Source organism: Octopus bimaculoides, chromosome 25, assembly GCF_046866305.1.
Source record: "Octopus bimaculoides isolate indiv1 chromosome 25, ASM4686630v1, whole genome shotgun sequence".
Lineage (NCBI taxonomy): Eukaryota > Metazoa > Mollusca > Cephalopoda > Octopoda > Octopodidae > Octopus > Octopus bimaculoides.
Genome location: NC_142952.1, coordinates 20,136,161 through 20,155,057, shown reverse-complemented (window position 1 = coordinate 20,155,057; position 18,897 = coordinate 20,136,161). Strand labels below are relative to the sequence as shown.

At 39.0% G+C, this 18,897-nt stretch overlaps 1 protein-coding gene across 2 annotated transcripts in view; it reads left to right on the top strand.

Annotated features, from left to right (window-relative positions):
- The window catches only part of LOC106882466 (protein tyrosine phosphatase type IVA 2), a 68,447-nt gene that overhangs the window by 4,252 nt on the left and 45,298 nt on the right, over positions 1 to 18,897 (top strand). The window contains exon 2 of one of the 2 annotated variants that reach the window (XM_052976320.2): positions 14,934 to 15,014. The exons of the other annotated variant lie outside the window; for it this stretch is intronic. The gene's annotated coding sequence lies outside the window, so the exon portion shown is untranslated. The remainder of the gene's footprint in view (positions 1 to 14,933; positions 15,015 to 18,897) is intronic. 2 annotated transcript variants of the gene reach the window in all.

Sequence of the window (18,897 nt, the reverse complement as noted above, 5' to 3'; positions counted from 1 at the left end):
AAACTGATTTCGCTAGGTAAAAAGGAATCTAATTTTAGTTATTCTATCGCACACTGTGCACCATATATCCAACTATATACAATTTCCTTCTCTCACTATGTACAATAACCCTATATACTAGTGGTTCCCACCCTGCCCGCAAGGTAGTACTGAGCGTCTGTGAACATTTTAAGCTGACAGACCTTTCAATATCATGGGGTCCGTGGGAAAACTCATTTCAGTAAAAGCCGTCCTTGGTAATGAAAATTTTGGGAACGACTGCTATATACACACAATCACCTTGTCCATTACTTGTATGTTATCTGTATAGAATGTATATGCATGTGGGACTGTGTGGAAAGAAGTTTGCTTCCAGATTGTCCCACTGTGTAACACCTTGGGTGTCTTCTATAACCTCAAGACAACCAGTCTTGTGAGTGGATTTAGTATATGGAAACTGAAAGAAGCCCATTGTGTATGTGTGCAGTTTCCTCTTGCTACCTCTTTACAATGGTGTTGGTGTGATTACGTCCCCATGACTTGTTGGTTCAGCAAAGGAGACGGAGAGAATAGGTACCATGCTTTTAAAAAATAAGCATTGGGATTAATTCGTTCAGCTAAAATTCTTCAAGGTGGTGTCCCATCAGGGCTGCAGTCTAATGACAAATAAGCTAAGCATTAACAAAGAGAAGGGATTGAGTAACTCGTTTATTGCATAATTCTACAATTGTTTTCTCAATGCATTACTATAGAATATGTGAAATAATAGATCAAATCAGTATTTTTTTGTAATATTATATTCCAGCCATAATAAACTTTTGATAAAACGGTAATGAAACAATTATAGAACTGCAATAAAATGAGTTGCTCACTCTATTCTCTTTGTTAATATTAATTTTCAGATATATCATTAGTGAATCTGCACTCAGAATTGTTCTAGCATGTCAGGATTTTGAGTTATGGACATGCGTAAGATTATAACTATACTTTTCGGCCAGATATCGGCCTTATTAATAAATAAGCTAAAATGAAAGCGGTCTTCATTTGAAATTTCCATTTTCCGTTCTTGCCATGATGGCTTATCTGTCTTTTTCAAGCAAGAAAATAATGCTTGTTTCTGTACTGACGTTAATGCACCATGCAAAAACTAGGACATGTGCATGTGGTTAACAAAAGGAGATCATTTATACTCAAGTATGGTTAGCCTCAGAGCTGTGTTGTTACATGTTGGCAATGAAAAACCTTCCATTCCTGTGGGTCATGTTTGTCAGTATGGAAGAAACTTATGAATTGATGGAACTCATTCTGAAAGGAGTTAATTACTCGGTTCATAAGTGGAATATTTGTGCTGATTTTAAGGTGATTTCCTTCTTCCTAGGACTGCAGCTGGGATATACCAAAAATATGTGCTTCTTGTGTGTTTGGAACAGCCGTGATGACAGCAATCATTACACTGTAAAAGACTGGCCTAATAGAAATGAGTGCGTAGTTGGTCGGTACAATGTGCAGCATATGCCACTGGTAGACCCGCAAAAGATCTTCCTTCCACCCCCTTACATCAAACTTGGCCTCATAAAAAACTTTGTAAAAGCAATGACACATGATGGTTGTGGCTTCCAGTACCTAAAACTAAAATTTGGTGCAGAGAAAAGGAACACAAAACTGAAAGCAGGCAATTTCATTGGACCTGAGATCAGAGTTGATGTCTGGTGGCAAATTTAGAGGTTAACTGAATCTAGTTGAGCTGACAGCATGGGATTCATTTGTGTTAGTTGAGAACTTTCTTGGAAACCAGAGCTGAAAACTATGCTGATTTAATAAGCGACATGCTAACAACATATGAAAGAATGGGATGCTAAATGTCCCTTAAAATGCACTTCTTGCATTCTCATCTTGATTTTTTTTTTTTCCCATTGAATCTTGATGTTATTAGTGATGAGCATGGTGAGAAGTTTGACCAGGACATATCTGAGATAGAAATAAGGCATCAAAGCCGGTTCAATCCACACATGATGGGTAACTACTGCTGGTTCCTACAACAGGAGACTAGCACCATGCATAAGTGCAAGAGCAAGTGTCTTAAACATTTCTGAGCTGAGCATATCAAAAATAGAGTATGTTTACATCCCTGTAACTTAGTCATTTTGCAAAAGAGATTGATAGAATAGGTACCAGACTTTTTTTTAAAAAAACTTACTAGAGTGGTTTCATTTAACAAAATTTCTGTTCCCCCAACACTGCTGCAATCTAATGTCTGAAGCAAGCAAAAGATATATTTATAGAATATACATACTCTTCCTAAAGGCACTATTCATAGTCCCCATCACAAGCAATGCATTTGCACCCTTGTTTAACCCAACTCTCGAATCCACTTCAACAGAATCCAAGTGTGCATTGTTGTACACCTTGTTTGTGTCATCAAATTATAGCCCTCCTCCCTCCTTGAAGAGTCTTTCATTGGGTTGAAGAAGTGGAAGTTGAAAACTGCCAGATTCAAGTTCAGTGTAGGTGGGGGGGGGGGGGATCCCAATCTGCCAGTCATTTGATTTGTTGTTACACATATATGGTCAAGCATTGTCATGGTGAATATGGTTTGTTTTCAGATTCATGTTCAGTCACTTCCTTTTTAAGCCTCTTGAGTGTCTCTGCTTTTCATGAAGTAGCCATCTTTTAGAAAATCATGAGAATGTTACTCTTGTCATCCCCTGAAACAGTCACTATTACTTCCCGTATCTATCACTGGCTCTTAAATTTCTTTAGACTTTAAAGAAGTGTGATACCATTCCATGGACAGATTCTTCATGTCTGGTTCAATAAAAAAAAAATGTTCATGTTTCATCCCCTGTCATCAGATTGGAGTGTTGACTGGCCTTGATTGGATTCAAACACTTTCAGCAGATTAGCTCAGATCATTTCTCTTTGATGTTAGATGTCACTTGCCAAGAAACTCACTTTGCTCATGCATTTTGATATATGAAGGCTTCCATATTCTATAATGCATTATGATATGATCTGGTTGTGCAGCAAGTTCATGAATTGTGACCTGTCTGTCAACATGAATCAGTTTATCCACCTACTGGTGGTTTGTGTCAGTGGTTGTAGTTGTTGGTTTCACTGCATGGCTTGACTTCAATGTTGGTTTTCCCTTTAAATTACTCTCCATCTGCACACACTGCTCTTGTCAGTAGTCACCTCTGTAAATAACTTTGGGCCTTTTGTGGGTGCAGGGTGTCCTGCACCTCTCCTTTTATCAAGAACTCAGTGTCAGCAGGTTGCTACTGTGTGGAATTCATTATTTGCTTGCAATGAAGATTTTTGGACAGATGTCACTTGACCAACCAAACCTTCATTAGTGGATTTGATAGATGGAAACTGAAAGAAGCTTGTTTGAGTACGTATGGAGAAGTGGACATTAAACAGTGATGACTATTCTGTAAAAGCAAGGTGAAATCATACATGTCCAAACACATGACAATCCTCATTAACTTCTGTCTACTTATTTCTTCACGGGTTATTAGTCAACCCATGGTTGTAGTCATCATTTAAAATCCACTTTTCATGCTTGCAAGCTGTCCGCTTTGACATTGTTTCTATAGCTGGATGCCCTTCCTAAAGCCAACCACTATACAATGTACTGGGTACTTTTTACCTGGCACCTACACCACCAAGATCACCATGTAGCTTGCAAAACAAGACACATAATGTAGTAGGGTGACTCTGTCAGATGATGAGAGGATGGAGTATGATAGAGGACAGAAACTGGGATCTTTCTGTAGAGTAGATACATGGCTACCCCGGCTGGAAAAAGAGATTATGTGTATACTCAAGTTACAGGGATGTTTATATGTGAAATGGTACAGAGGATTGGATAAGGTGAGTGGACAAGTTCAGTGTGCTGAGAGTGGGCGATAGAAGTGGATGCTATCCTGGTGAAGGAATGGGGGTGTTAGATAATTGAGGGAGGGAAATTTGCCAGGAACAGATTGTGTGTAGTAGCATGGACATAAATGACATACCTTTATCATCACAATTTTACTTGGATGGGTCTTCTCAAGCTAGCAAATCACCAATGATCTCAATCTTTCGTCATTTCTGTGAGGCTCAACATCTGATGTTTGTAGTATAGAATGTTGACCAATGTTTTGCTTTGCAACCACTCATTTTAACAATCTAGTTCCATCAGCACAACTCTTTAACACACATCATCATGTCTGTGTGTATGTACACCTATCATTTAATCAGACAAGAATTCAAAAGTGATTTTTTTATAGCCTGATGTCATTCTTGTCACCAACCCTCACCTGTTTCCAAGCAAGATAATATTTCGTAATGGCCAGACACATTTTTCACTGAAGACTGGAAACCGACAACATCGCTTATATGATGATGATAATATTCATTTACAAGCATTACATGATGTCAAGACAAGGGTATACATACATACGCTGAGCTATTTTGGTTTTCATGTACCAAATTCACTCACAAGGGACTATAGTAGAAGACACTTGCCCAAGGTACCATGCAGTAGGTCTACAGCAATTGCTAGACTATCGCAGTTGTTAGGTTCCACCCCATCCCCACCGATAAATGAAAATCTATGAAGTAGAAACTACTGTACTGTATATTTTTTCTATTTTTATAATTTGTATGTATTTATTTTGTTATAAATGCAAAACTACACCACAGGAATCAACATAAGCTTAAATAATGAACTATGATATGGCGAGGGATTACTGCATTGTAGAAGACACTTCCCAATGTACCACACAGTAGGACTATAGAAGATACTTGTGTATTTTTGCAAGACATTTAGGGAGGCGAAACATTGTAATACCCTATGCCAGTTGTATTAAGTCACAAATAAAACTGAGCTTCTTCTCAAGCTTATTCAAATTTACAATATATAGCTTATACTAAGACTTCATATATATGTGTTAACTTGTTTCAGTTGTTGGACTGTGGCCAGGCTGGGCCACTACCTTGAAGGATTTAGTCAAACAAATCAACCCCAGAACATTTAAGCCTGGTACTTGTTCTACCAGGCTCCTTTACCAAACCACTAAGTTACAAGGATATAAACAACCTAACACCATTTGTTGGGACAAACACATATACATGACAAACATTTTTCAGTTTGTCTACCACATCCATTCAAAAGGCCTAGGGCTATAGTAGACACTTGCCCAAGGTGCCATGCAGTGGGACTGAATCCAAATCCATGTACTTCAGAAGCAAGCTTCTTACCACACAGCCATGCTTATAATAATGTTTCAATAATATTTTGAGATTTAAAAAAATTTTTAATTTATTTTTTGTAGCTACATATCACTTCACAAGAGCTGCAAATCTAGGCTACAATACTATGACAAAATGAAGACTTTAGTAATGTTTGGATTGCCAAAGAAACAGTAGTTATATCATCACAAATGCCTCATCTCTCCTGCCTATTTGTGCTGCAGGATTGATAAGTAATTCTTTCTGTTCCACATGAAATTTTGAGTCCTGTGAAGTAATAAACTCTTTTTTGTAGTTTGTGCAAAATATCCTGGTCTTGATCTTTCATCTTCCCTAACTAATGGAACTAATTTGTTCATGTTATAAAAGTTTGAGGTTTTATAACATGAGAAAATCTTTTGCTGTTACTTAATATTTAGCTCTTTAAACCTTTCATTAGCATATTTATCATCATCATCATCATTTACTGTCCATTTCCCATGCATGCATGGATAGGACAGTTCACAGGAGCTGGCCAAGTAGAAAAATTCCCTATGCTACTGTGTTTTGGCAGGGTTTTTATGGCTGGATGTCCTTCCTAACACCAGCCATTCTGCAGAGTGGACTCAATGCTTTTTACGTGGCACTAGCACAGACAAGGTTAGTTTTGGTATGATTTTTACAGCTGGATGCCCTTCCAAATGCCAACCACTTTACAGTGTGGACTGGATGCTTTTTGCATGGCACCAGCACTGGCAGGGTCACCATGTAACTTGCAAGACAAGGAATTATGAGATGGGCAGAGGCATTTGAGGAGGGGTACTCATGTCAGATGATGAAAGGTTAGTGTGACAGAATAGGTGTCTTGCTATAGAGGAGGTACATAGTTAACCAGTGAGAGAGAGTGACCAAGAATAAGGACAGAAATAGGTGTGCTGTTGTAGAGGAGATATATGGCTACCCAGCTGGAGGGAAAGAGTAGGAGACGGCAAAAGTGTAAGGGAGAATAGTTAAAATAATGAAGAATTTAATAAAATAGTTTTGTCATTATTAAAATGTAAACTGATATAGAAATTTGGAGTTTTAATACAAATCACTTTAAACAGAAAGTTTGTCTCTGGTGGGTTGGTGTCAAAAGGGTTAAACTTTATTAATCTCTATTATCATTAATTGGGGATTCAACACTGAGTGCATTCTAAGAAGTAGCATGGCATCCATAATCTTTTTATAGTGCTTCCAAACTGGTGGATAGAAAAGGAAAAATGGACATGGTTGTTTCACAATGTGTTCTAGATTTCTTCTGCACAATGTACTGGGTTGGTGTCTTCTACTGTTGCTCTTTGTTGATCAATACTTTGTAAATGACATTTGGGTAGGATCTGTGTAGAAACCTTCCTATATCTGTGCATGTGTATTGAGGCAGATTTTTTTAAATTTTGGGGTACTCTTTCTGTTTCCAGAACACTGGAAATGAATGACACTGTTGGTATTACAGTGACCCTCATTTATGACTTTTCACATGAGATAAGGGCACACACTTATAACCTGACCTTATGAACCTGACCAGTAGGTGACTAGCATACACCCCAATTCTAGATATATGAACAAAATTGTTTACTGTCACAAATGAGATTGAGCTCTTATTTTCTTCTCTCCTTGAGCTAGGTAATGGTACAGTAATAAAAAATGAAGTGTGCATGTATGCATGTAAGTGAGTATTTGTACTACCTTTTGTATGCATGAGCACATATGAATGAATAGGCATGTACTGTCCAAACTTTTCTACCACCAAATGCTTAGCCATTTGTTGTTAACTTTATACTTTCTTTGATCCAAATAGTTTAGGAGTCAATTTCTTCTCTTCTTTGGAATCCTGACTGCATTCTTTCTCACCTTCTTTCTTTATCTCACTAATAAAAATAACATTCCTTTCCTTATAGTATAACTTTCAGATTATACACAATTTTCAGTTTTGCTATGCCTATCAACTAAAGTAGATAACCAACAATTGATTAAATTACATATTACTTCTGATGATCTGCAAGCTATGGACACATAAGAGGTGCAGCAACATCAAAGGCAGGTTAACTAGCAAGTTAGTTTTTGTTTGTGGCAGATGTTCAGGTGCAATAAAGACTGCAAACAAACAGGAAACAACTTCTATCTCATTCCAGGGTGAAAAACTAGAGGTAGTCGATAGCTTCCGCTATCTGGGCGACCAAGTTAGTAGTGGGGGTGGGTGCGCTGAAAGTGTAGCTGCTAGAATAAGAATAGCCTGGGCAAAGTTTAGAGAGCTCTTACCCCTGCTGGCGACAAAGGGACTCTCACTCAGAGTAAAAGGCAGACTGTATGACGCATGCGTACGAACAACCATGCTACATGGCAGTGAAACATGGGCTGTAACTGCTGAGGACATACGTAAGCTCGCAAGGAATGAAGCCAGTATGCTCCGCTGGATGTGTAATGTCAATGTGAATACCCGTCAGAGTGTAAGTATCTTGAGAGAAAAGCTGAACATTAGAAGCATCAGTTGTGGCGTGCAAGAGAGACGATTGCGCTGGTATGGACATGTGGTGAGAATGGAGGAGGATAGCTGCGTGAAAAAGTGCCACACCCTAACAGTTGAGGGAACCCGTGGAAGAGGTAGGCCCAGGAAGACCTGGGCTGAGGTGGTGAGGCAAGACCTTCGTACATTGGGCCTCACCGAGGCGATGACTACGGACCGAGACCTTTGGAAATGGGCTGTGCGTGAGAAGACCCGGCAAGCCAAGTAAGATCGTTGCCAGTGCCCCTGGACTGGTTCTTGTGCGGGTGGCACATGAGATGCACCATTTTGAGCGTGGCCGTTGCCAGTACCGCCTGACTGGCTCCTGTAGGATTTTCGAGCGAGATCGTTGCCAGTGCCCCTGGACTGGCTTGTGCGGGTGGCACATAAAAGACACCATTTCGAGCGTGGCCGTTTTCGTGCGGGTGACACGTAAAAGCACCCACTACACTCTCTGAGTGGTTGGCGTTAGGAAGGGCATCCAGCTGTAGAAACTCTGCCAAATCAGACTGGAGCCTGGTGTTGCCATCCGGTTTCACCAGTCCTCAGTCAAATCGTCCAACCCATGCTAGCATGGAAAGCGGACGTTAAACGATGATGATGATGATGATGATGATGATGATCTGGTATTCTAAGCACAATATGCAATTGTCTGTAACAATTATTGCATGTTGTACTAGGATACACTAATGAAACACATGTAAAGATTTATGTAATTTATAATGTCATTAAAAAGTTGATGCAGTTGGTTGGGTTCTGGATACATCATAAGGGATGACGTTATTTAAAGAATTGATAGCCATGATGAAAATGAGATTGGAGTGTGTAGAGCAGAGTTTCTCAACCTTTTTATCCATGCGTAACCCTTAAAATAAATTATGTCTCAAGGAACCCCTGCAGAAAAAAATTACACCATATCTTTCTCATATTTTTTCATTGCAGTTCACGTGGTAACTATTATACATATATATATGGTTGTTATATTTTTTTGATAACATAATAGGTTTGCGAGGATGATGTCAGTATTACAATAGCCAATAATATGTTGTGCATGTATAGCAACATGTAGCATGGTAACATTTTGGTGAGGCATGTGTAGTTATGCTGAATTTTTATACCTCTTGTACACAGTTTAGTACACCAATATAGAAAGGGGAAATTTGAGAATGAGTCTTTACATCCCTTCTGTGGACAATTTTAATCAAATTTTGGATACTTTAGAGACAACAGGTCGTTTTCATCATATTCATAAGATCTGATGTCACTAAAGAGGGAATATTATCTCCTTCGATTCAGTGGTGTGTGAGAAGGTAATTACAAATGCGTGTGTGGTGTGGTGTGTGCGTGTGTGTATGTAGTATAGAACTAGTCGGTCAATGCCATCTTAATTCCCTATGAAGAAATAAACTGGAGACACTTATGTGTGCGGATGTGTCTCTCTGGCAACAGTGAGGGATGAAAGAATTGAATGGGTTGAAATGGAGTGGAAGTGAGGGGTAGCATCAGTGAAGGAAGAGAGGACAGAGAGAGAGATTTATGGAACTCATAACGCAAACAAACACACACACACACACACACACACACACACACACGTATACCGCCTGACTGGCCTTCATGCCGATGGCACGTAAAAGCACCCACTACACTTTCTGAGTGTTTGGCGTTTAGGAAGGGCATCCAGCTGTAGAAACTCTGCCAAATGCTGTGTGTGAGAAAACCCAGCAAGCCAAGTGAGATCTAAATCTGAGGCCTCAGCCAGTCCACGAAACTCCACTTGCGAAGACCTGTTGAGGCAAGTGAAATCGAAATCGAGTTAAATTCGACGACTGGCACCCATGCCAACATCGTCTCCTTCATTGGATACAAAGACTTATTGGGGCAAGCGAAAGCGAAATTGTGATGGCACCTGTGCCCAGCATCGCCTTTCTGGCACTTGTGCCCGCGGCATGTCTAAGGACTTTCGAGCGAGATCGTTGCCAGTGCCCCTGGACTGGCTCTTGTGCGAGTGGCACACAAAATACACCATTTTGAGCGTGGCCATTGTCAGTACCGCCTGACTGGCCTTCGTAGGATTTTCGAGCGAGCTCGTTGCCAGTGCCCCTGGACTGGCTCTTGTGCTGGTGGCACATAAAATACACCGTCTTGAGAGTGGCCGTTGCCAGTACCACCTGACTGGCCTTCGTGCGGGTGACACGTAAAAGCACCCACTACACTCTCTGAGTGGTTGGCGTTAGGAAAGGCATCCAGCTGTAGAAACTCTGTCAAATCAGATTGGAGCCTGGTGTAGCCATCTGGTTTCACCAGTCCTCAGTCAAATCGTCCAACCCATGCTAGCATGGAAAGCGGATGTTAAACGATGATGATGATGATATATATATATATATATGTATGGAAAGAGATGAAATTTAACAGGTCATTTTATTCCCGCCTGTCAGTTTGTGAATTCAGCAAAAAGATAAGAAAAACTTCCATCCTTGCAGCTGAGAAGATTCACGGAATAATTTTTGTTTCTTTTTGAGCATATTTTCCGGAAATTTTATACTAAAATCTTTTTGATTCAAAGGCATAACAGATTTCCGGGATCTGAAAAGACCCAATTTTCGCGCGCACATGTACACACTGCCTTTTGATGATCATAACTTTCAAAAATATAGATATTTTTAAAGAGAAATTGTCTATGAATATGTGTTATATCATGTAGGTTCCGAATATACAAAATTTGGTGATGGGGGGTGTTTTAGGAGGAGTTAGGGTGGGGAATTTCAGAAAATTCACTGGAGTCTAATTCATCTTAACTTTCAAGAAAATGGATATTTTTTAATGAAATTCTCTACAAATATACCTCGGACTATGTAGATTCCGAGGATATGGGAATTTTAGGGGAAAACAATTAGGGGCTAATTTAGAGAACTGAGGGCCACTGACCAGATCTGTGGATGGTGCAAAGTCTCCTCACGACCAAAATAATGTGGTAGTGGTACAATGTTGTTGACAGGGCTATTAGACAAAAGAAACAGGCCTGGAAGGACTGGAAGAACGGTGGTAGCAGGGAATTGTATCAGACTGCCAGAAGGGAAGCTAGATGACAGGTTTATTTAGCCAGAGGGGAAGCAGATAAGAAAAAAAATTGTCAGTGTTCTGTGCTGTGAGGACCAAAGACTTGAGGTATTTCATGTTGCAAGACAGTGTGTGAGAGAGAATCGTGGTGTTGTAGGAGAGAAATGTGTCCACATGGATGATGGTACACTTGCTCTAAACAAGGCCGCAAAGAGAGAGGTTTGGAGACGCCACTATGAAAGTTTGCTCAATAAAGAGAATGAATGGGAGAAAAAGAGTCTGCCGAATATCGACCCAACAGAGGGACCAGCTATCCAAGTTGACAGTACCGTGGTAGATAAAGCAACTAAGAGTATGAAGACAGGGAAAGTCCCCAGCCCATCAGGAATCACTGCAGAGATGCTCAAAATATCTGGCAGTGTCGGCTATAGCCTAGTCACTCGTATTGTTAACCAGGTGATACACGAAGGAGTCATACCCAATGACTAGTGTAGCAGCACCATAGTCAATTGCTACAAAGGTAAAGGTGACACTTTAGATACAAATAATTACAGAGGTATCAAGTTGATGGACCAAGTAATGAAGGTCAAGGAGAGGGTCATATCCCAACTAATTAGGGAGAGAGTCAGTGTAGATGAGATGCAGTTTGGGTTTGTGCCAGGGAAAAGCACCACTGATGCTATATTTCTGGTAAGACAGCTGCAGGAGAAATACCTAGCCAAAGATAAACCTCTGTATCTGGCTTTCATTGACATGGAGAAAGCTTTTGTCAGGGTCCCCTGATTCCTTATCTGGTGGTCAATGAGGAAACTAGGGATAGAAGAATGGTTAGTGAGAGCTGTGTGAGCCATGTACAGAGACGCTGTCAGTAAGGTGAGGGTTGAAGACAAGTACAGTGAAGAATTCTGGGTAGAGATAGGGGTCCACCAAGGTTCAGTCCTCAGCCCCCTCCTATTTATCATAGTCCTCCAGTCAATAACACAGGAATTCAAGACAGGATGCCTCTGGGGGCTCCTCTATGCTGATGACCTTGCGCTAATTGCTGAGTCACTATCAGAACTAGAGAAGTTTCAGGTGAGGAAGCAAGGACTAGAATCGAAGGGCCTTAGAGTCAACCTAGCTAAAACCAAAGTCCTAATAAGTAGGGAGGTAAACAAAACACAAACCCCTTCAGGTAAATGGCCCTGCTGGACACATAAGAGGTGCAGCAATTTCAAAGGAAGGCTAACTGGGAAGTTAGTTTTTGTATGTTCAGGAGCAATAAACACTGAAAATGTGCAGAAAACAACTTCTGCCACATTCCAGAGAGAAAAACTAGATGCAGTTGATAGCTTCCATTATCTAGGTGACCAAATTAGTAGGGGGGGGGGTGCTGAAAGTGTAGCTGCTAGAATAAGAATAGCCTGGGCAAAGTTCAGAGAGCTCTTACCTCTGCTGGTGACAAAGGGCCTCTCGCTCAGAGTAAAAGGCAGACTGTATGATGCATGTGTACGAACAGCCATGCTACATGGCAGTGAAACATGGGCCGTGACAGCTGAGGACATGCGTAAGCTAGCAAGGAATGATACCAGTATGCTCTGATGGATGTGTAATGTCAGTGTGCATACTCGACAGTGTGTAATCCCTTGAGAGAAAAGTTGAACCTAAAAAGCATCAGTTGTGGTGTGCAAGAGAGACGATTGTGCTGGTATGGTCATGTGGCGAGAATGGATGAGGATAGCTGTGTGAAAAATTTCCACACCCTAGCGGTTGAAGGAACTTGTGGAAGAGGTAGACCCATGAAGACCTAGGATGAGGTGATGAAGCATGACCTTCGAAGATTAGGCCTCACCGAGGCAATGACTTGTGACCAAGACCTTTGGAAATATGCTGTACATGAGAAGACCCGGCAAGTCAAGTGAGACCATAATCCGAGGCCTCTGCCAGGGGTGTAGCCAGCCCACTTATGTGTACCTTTCCTTCATTGGACACTAAACTCCACTTGCAAAAACCTGTTGAGGCAAGTGAAATCGAAATCGAACCAAATTCGATGACTGACACTCATACCAACCTCTCCTTCATTGGACACTAAACTCAGCTTGCGAAGACCTGTTGGGGCATCTGTGCCAGTGGAGTGCTAAGAGCACCGTCCGAGTATGATCATTGCCAGAGCAGCTGTCTGGTTTCCATGCCATTGGCACGTAAATAGCACCATTTGAGCGTGATCGTTACCAGCGTCGCCTTACTGGCACTTGTGCCAGTGGCACGTGAAAAAACATTCGAGCGAGATCGTTGCCAGTGCCACTGGACTGACTCCTGTGCAGGTGGCACGTAAAATACACCATTTTGAGCGTGGCCGTTGCCAGTACCGCCTGACTGGCCTTAGTGCCGGTGGCATGTAAAAGCACCCACTACACTCTCGGAGTTGGTGTTAGGAAGGGCATCCAGCTGTAGAAATTCTGCCAAATCAGATTGGAGCCTGGTGTAGCCATCTGGTTCGCCAGTCCCCAGTCAAATCGTCCAATTTAAAAATTCCGATTTCTGGCAATTTTCCAGAATCTATCCGAAAAGGTGGATTTTTGGCAAAAAAAAAAATGCAAAGAACAATACTTTGCGAGAAAATGGGGTGGGGTGGGAGGAAATCTTTCCGACACCAGAAGCAAAAATAAGGAATATACATGCACAGTTAAATATAGAAGTGTAAAGCATAATTTGTTGCATAATCTCTATAATAAACATGATATTGAATGGAATAATTCCACGTTTGAGCTTTTTTTGGAATCTACAATCTACATAACACATATTCATAGACAATTTCATTAAAAAATTTCCATTTTTCTGAAAGTTATGATCATCCAAAGTCAGGGGCACAGAAATCTATAGTTATGCCAATTCAAAAATACATAAGACGAGTAGTACAAGTAAAAAAGTTTGTCAATATTCAGAGGAATATTTAAAATTTGGATTTATACCTGCTATCCATGATAAACTGTCAGCAAGTTATGGGCGAAAAACTTGGATCTTGTAAATTTTCCGAAGTCTTCTCCTTACACCTTGGAAAATATTTTCCCACAAACTTCTTCATAATCATAATCTATGCCGGTTGAAAGGTAATTATATAAAATTTAATTTAAAAAAAAAAACAAAATTTCCTATAAGTTATGAAGGAAAAACCCAGATCTTGTGAAATTTCCCACCCCTATTGCTTTCCCCTTTTTGTTTTCATATTCATTTCCTACACATTTTTTTACATCTGTTACACTATATGTTTTTTAGTGATGGAGTGTGCAAGGATAGTTACAAGTTGGGGGAAGGAGAAAGTCTGGTGTGTGGAAAGAAGGGTTGCATGCAGAAGTCAGTAGGAATGGTAAGGAAACAGGTGAAGTCAAGGAAACCATGAGAGATGGAAAAGAAGCGCAAGCAATAGCTAAGGATGGTGACATGGCTGGCTTTCTCTCTCCAACTGTGAGGGGATTCCAGTTGTCTTTGCACATAGCATTCCCTATATCATCCCCTTAAATTATTTAACCATTGCTCTTGTGAGTCTAATAAGGATAGTTACCCTCTCCCCCTCTATCTTTTTTAATCCGTGCTTGATAAATTAGTAAATTTCAACATTAAGTGATGTTTCATGCTTTTCTGAACTTTATTTTACTTTAAAATACAAAAGCAAAAAGCAACACTGAAAGCATTGTTTGCAATTTCTGAACTTTTTGGTGCAGTGGCAGAGGTTTAATTCTTTTTTTAATTCTAAATAATGAAAATTCAAGAAGAGACTATTAAAATCTGCATATATATTGGTGACTTTTAACTTTACAAAAACAATTAAAGGAATAAAGCATTACTTGTATGAGTGAATATTTAAAGTTCAATATGTGATTTAAAATTTATCCTTGAATATTAAATTTCAAAATATATAAAAAAAAAGTGTGGGGCAGTGTCTGCATTAAAAAATGTTTGATTTCATTATCTACTTATTTGAAAAGTATTATAGTGTATGATTACTGTTAAAGATTTTTTATTAAATACTTTATCTATGTTTTAGGTTGTATTGATATTTGTTGTACCTAAGAACTTAAAAACTGAGAATTAACATTGCTCAGAATTTAACATCTGATAAAGTTTAAAGTGCAAATTTTTACTCCCTCCTACTCAACAGGATTTGCTGGGAGGTATTGTCGAAAAGACAGACAGCCCCTCTACACTAGCATGGCCTCACCATCTTTGCAGATCAATTAAGGTGTGTACACAATTTTTTTCTCCAATCAATTATTCTCTTGGAAATGCCGATTCCAAGAAATTTTGTTTCTGATTAAATTAGAATTTCATTATAATTTAGATATTTACATGTATGTGTGTGTGTGCGCGCACACACACAGGCAGAGAGAGAGAAACATTTGTATATGTACTACTTTTTCTTTAAGATTGAGTTTTTGGCATTTTGAAAAGTTATAAAACGAGTAATGAAAATATTTGTTGATGCCTATGAAATTTATTGGATCTTTCTGTATTTGCATCAAAAGTTATCTTTGAAATTGATAGAAATATATTGTCAGTGCCACATTAAAATTGACTTAGAGCTTCTTGAAGCTATAGGGCTGAAACATCAAAGCTGCCATTTTTATTCTAGAAAGATCCACCCTTTTTACAACTATATACTTTTATCCATTTACATTCAAATACTTTTAAAGCTTTAATGCTTTTTTAACATAAAATTCATTTTTAAAGATGTAAAAAAGCTAAAACTTATATGAGGGTCTGCTGAAAAGTTAATAGACTGACCAAGATACTCTCATGGAATGTTACTAAATGAAGTTTATTTTCAACACGGTCCCCTTTGCGATCCACATACTTCATTTGGTGTTGCAGTGCTTGGATCTCATTGGTAAAAAAGCTTTCACGCTATTGGTCACAAAAGTCATCAACTGCAGATATGGCATCATCATCACTGCAATACAGATTCCCAGCTAAGTGTCTTTTTATGTTGAGGAACAGATGAGTCAGATGGGGCTAAATCAGGAGAATAGAGACGACGATCAACCAGTTCAAAGCCACAGTCGTATATACAGATATTGAAACGAAGGACTTGTGTGCTGGAGAATTGTCTTGATAGAACAAAACGCCTTTCGTCAGTTTTTGCTGGGTGTTTGGTCTTGATTTCCTTTTGTAATTACCTCCGCAAGTTGGCACAGTACTTACCATTGATGGTGTGACCCTTTTAAAAATAGTCAATAAACACAGTGCTTTTTGCATTCCAAAACCTGAGGCCTTCTCCTTCCCTGCAGATGAAATAACCTTGGCCTTCTTTGGAGCAGTTGAGGAGGGGTGTTTCCACTGCATGGATTGTCTCTAGCTCTCATGAACCCAACACTCATCCTGGCTTTGAAATGTTAGAGGAAACCAGATTTACCTCAAACAATGTCAGATTTTCCCATAATGTGATCAGTTGTCAGAAGACCTGACACTCATTCAGCAAAAACCTTTGTTATGTCAAGTTCATTGTGCAGAGAATTGTCAACTCTCTCGCGGGATATGCTAATAGCATTGGCTATTTGATGTATAGTCAAACTTTTCTTGGTGGTAGCACTTACAAGTTGTCCAGACCTTGGGTCAACTGCCCATGTCAGCATGTCCTTGGGGGCTAAACCCTTTTTCTGCAGGTACTTAATAACACCACAATGCCAAATTTTGTCCATTTTCGAGAGAAATCACTGCTAGTAGGTATCACTGAATTTCAAAAAAATGTTTAATTGTAATTTCTATTGAATTTTTTCTTGGAGAGCATCCAATAAGAAACACTTTGATACCTCATTTGTGAAATTTGGATGAATATTTGAGGAAATATGACAATTTGAATGATCAGTGAATTGGTTAAAATGTTGACTGATTGGCCTAAGTGAATAATTAACCATATTTGTGATGACATATCTTTGAAACTGAGATGATAATCATCTTCACATTACAGAAATTAAAAGTGTCTGTGGTATAGCAGTTGTCTTTTTTTCTTTTTCTTTTTTTTTTTTTTTTTTTTTTTTCAGGTTCTGGAAAATTGTTTTTGCAATTTTTTAAAAATATCTATCTAGGCCTAGTTTGTTACATGTAACAATAGCAATTTCGCAGTGTTTTCAGCCTAGCTAAATCCAAAAGTACAAACCACAAGGGTTTGGGTTCTGGTAATTTTTAGTTGGTATAGAACTAAATAAATCCTGAGATTTTGAGAACTGATATTTCAATAAAGTTTCAAAGGACCATTAAAAATAGCTATAAATGGTAGTTTCAGATCAGGACTCTCACATAAGTTGGATATTCTATATTTTAGTGGGATGTTTCCAACTTTTTAGTCAAATTTTGTTTTCATTTTTACACTATTTGCATCTACAAGAATATCCAATATGTAAAATTCAGCCATTGCTCACCACTTTCTTAAAGCAATGTGAGGAGATAAACATTCTCAATATGATTCCATGCTAATTTTGGGCTCTAGAAAACTTATGTAGTTTCATTTAGTGGTTTTTTGTTTCCTTTCTTTTTTCATAGAAATATTCTTTTATTTGTTTCAATCATTTGACTGTGACCTTGCTGGAGCACTGCCTTTAGTCGAGCAAATCAACCCCAGGACTTGGTAAGCCTAGTACTTATTGTAATGGTCTCTTTTGACGAACTGCTAACTTACCGGGACGTAAATACACCAGCTTCAGTTGCCAAGCGATGTTGTTGGGACAAACAAACACACACACACACATATATATATATATATATATATATATATATACACACACACGCACATGGGCTTCTTTCAGTTTCCGTCTACCAAATCCACTCACAAGTCTTTGGTTGGTCCGAGGCTATTGTACAAGACACTTGCCCAAGGTGCCACGCAGTGGGACTGAACCCAGAACCATGTGGTTGGTAAGCAAGCTACTTCCCACACAACCACTCCTATGCCTATTAATTAGTTTGTCCATTTCTTGAAATTCTGGTTCAAACTCAATATTTGAAGCACTGGGTTTTTGTTCTGTTTGACCTCGTGGCATGCAGGAATACATCGGTTTGACAAATAGCTTCATTATACCACCCACTTTATTGACTGCACTTTTTCACCATATCCAGATGTGGCAGTGACAATAAAATTTATATTTTTATATTTCATGATTAACTAACCTACCCACTTTGAGAGGGTTTTTTTGTTTTTTTTGAATCAAAATGAAGTAAAAACAGTCCTCTTCAAGATTATGATTTTCAAAATAAATTGAGCTGCAGTGCTCCACTGCATTGAAATAAAAAAAAAAGGCCTAGTATTCAGCAGTCAAAAAAATAAGAAAAAAAACTTTGTGAATGGGTGGAAATACTAGGTTGATTGAAGGATTCTGACATGTAACAGATTTTTATTAAAACTATATGAGAAGAAAGTTCACATAAAATTATATATAATTTTATACATGGAAAAATGTATATTGATATGAAAATGATCAAGCAAAATGTGTGCTTTTGCATGGCCAAACTGCTTGTATACTTTCTATGGCACCTTATAGTGATACCTACTACTAGTTACTTTTGAAGTCTTCTTTGAACAGTTAAATGTCAGTTTACTTGGAAAGAAACAATGCAGTTATTAGTTAGGAAAATGCATGCAAGTTTCACAGCTCTAGCACCACCCCATTTTTGGCCTATGAACATTTCAGCCTACCCTCTTATCATTTTCAATTTGTGTCAGTAGTGGGCTAATCTAAACAGGGAGTGTATGCTGAGCAGGTTTATATAATTCCATGTCTAGTTATTCAGATTTCAAATACAGCAAAAGTTGACTTTTGTTATTCCAGCTGTCCGAGGTAGCAAAGAACCATATCAGATAGCTGAAAGAGAAGCTAGGTGTGAGGCTTATCTAACTAGGGTAGAAGTAGAAAAGAAGCGGTTTGCCAATGTCTTACAGTGTCAGACAGTGTGTTATAGAGAATCAAGATGTGGGAGAGAAGTGTGTACAAACAGATATGCTTGCTTTTAGATCCTAAAAAGAAGAGGTGTGGAAGAACTACTAGAAAAGGCTTTTAAATGTGGAGAATGAATGGGAAAAAGAGAATCTTCCTCATGAACTCAACAGAAGGATTAGCTATCCTAGTTGACAG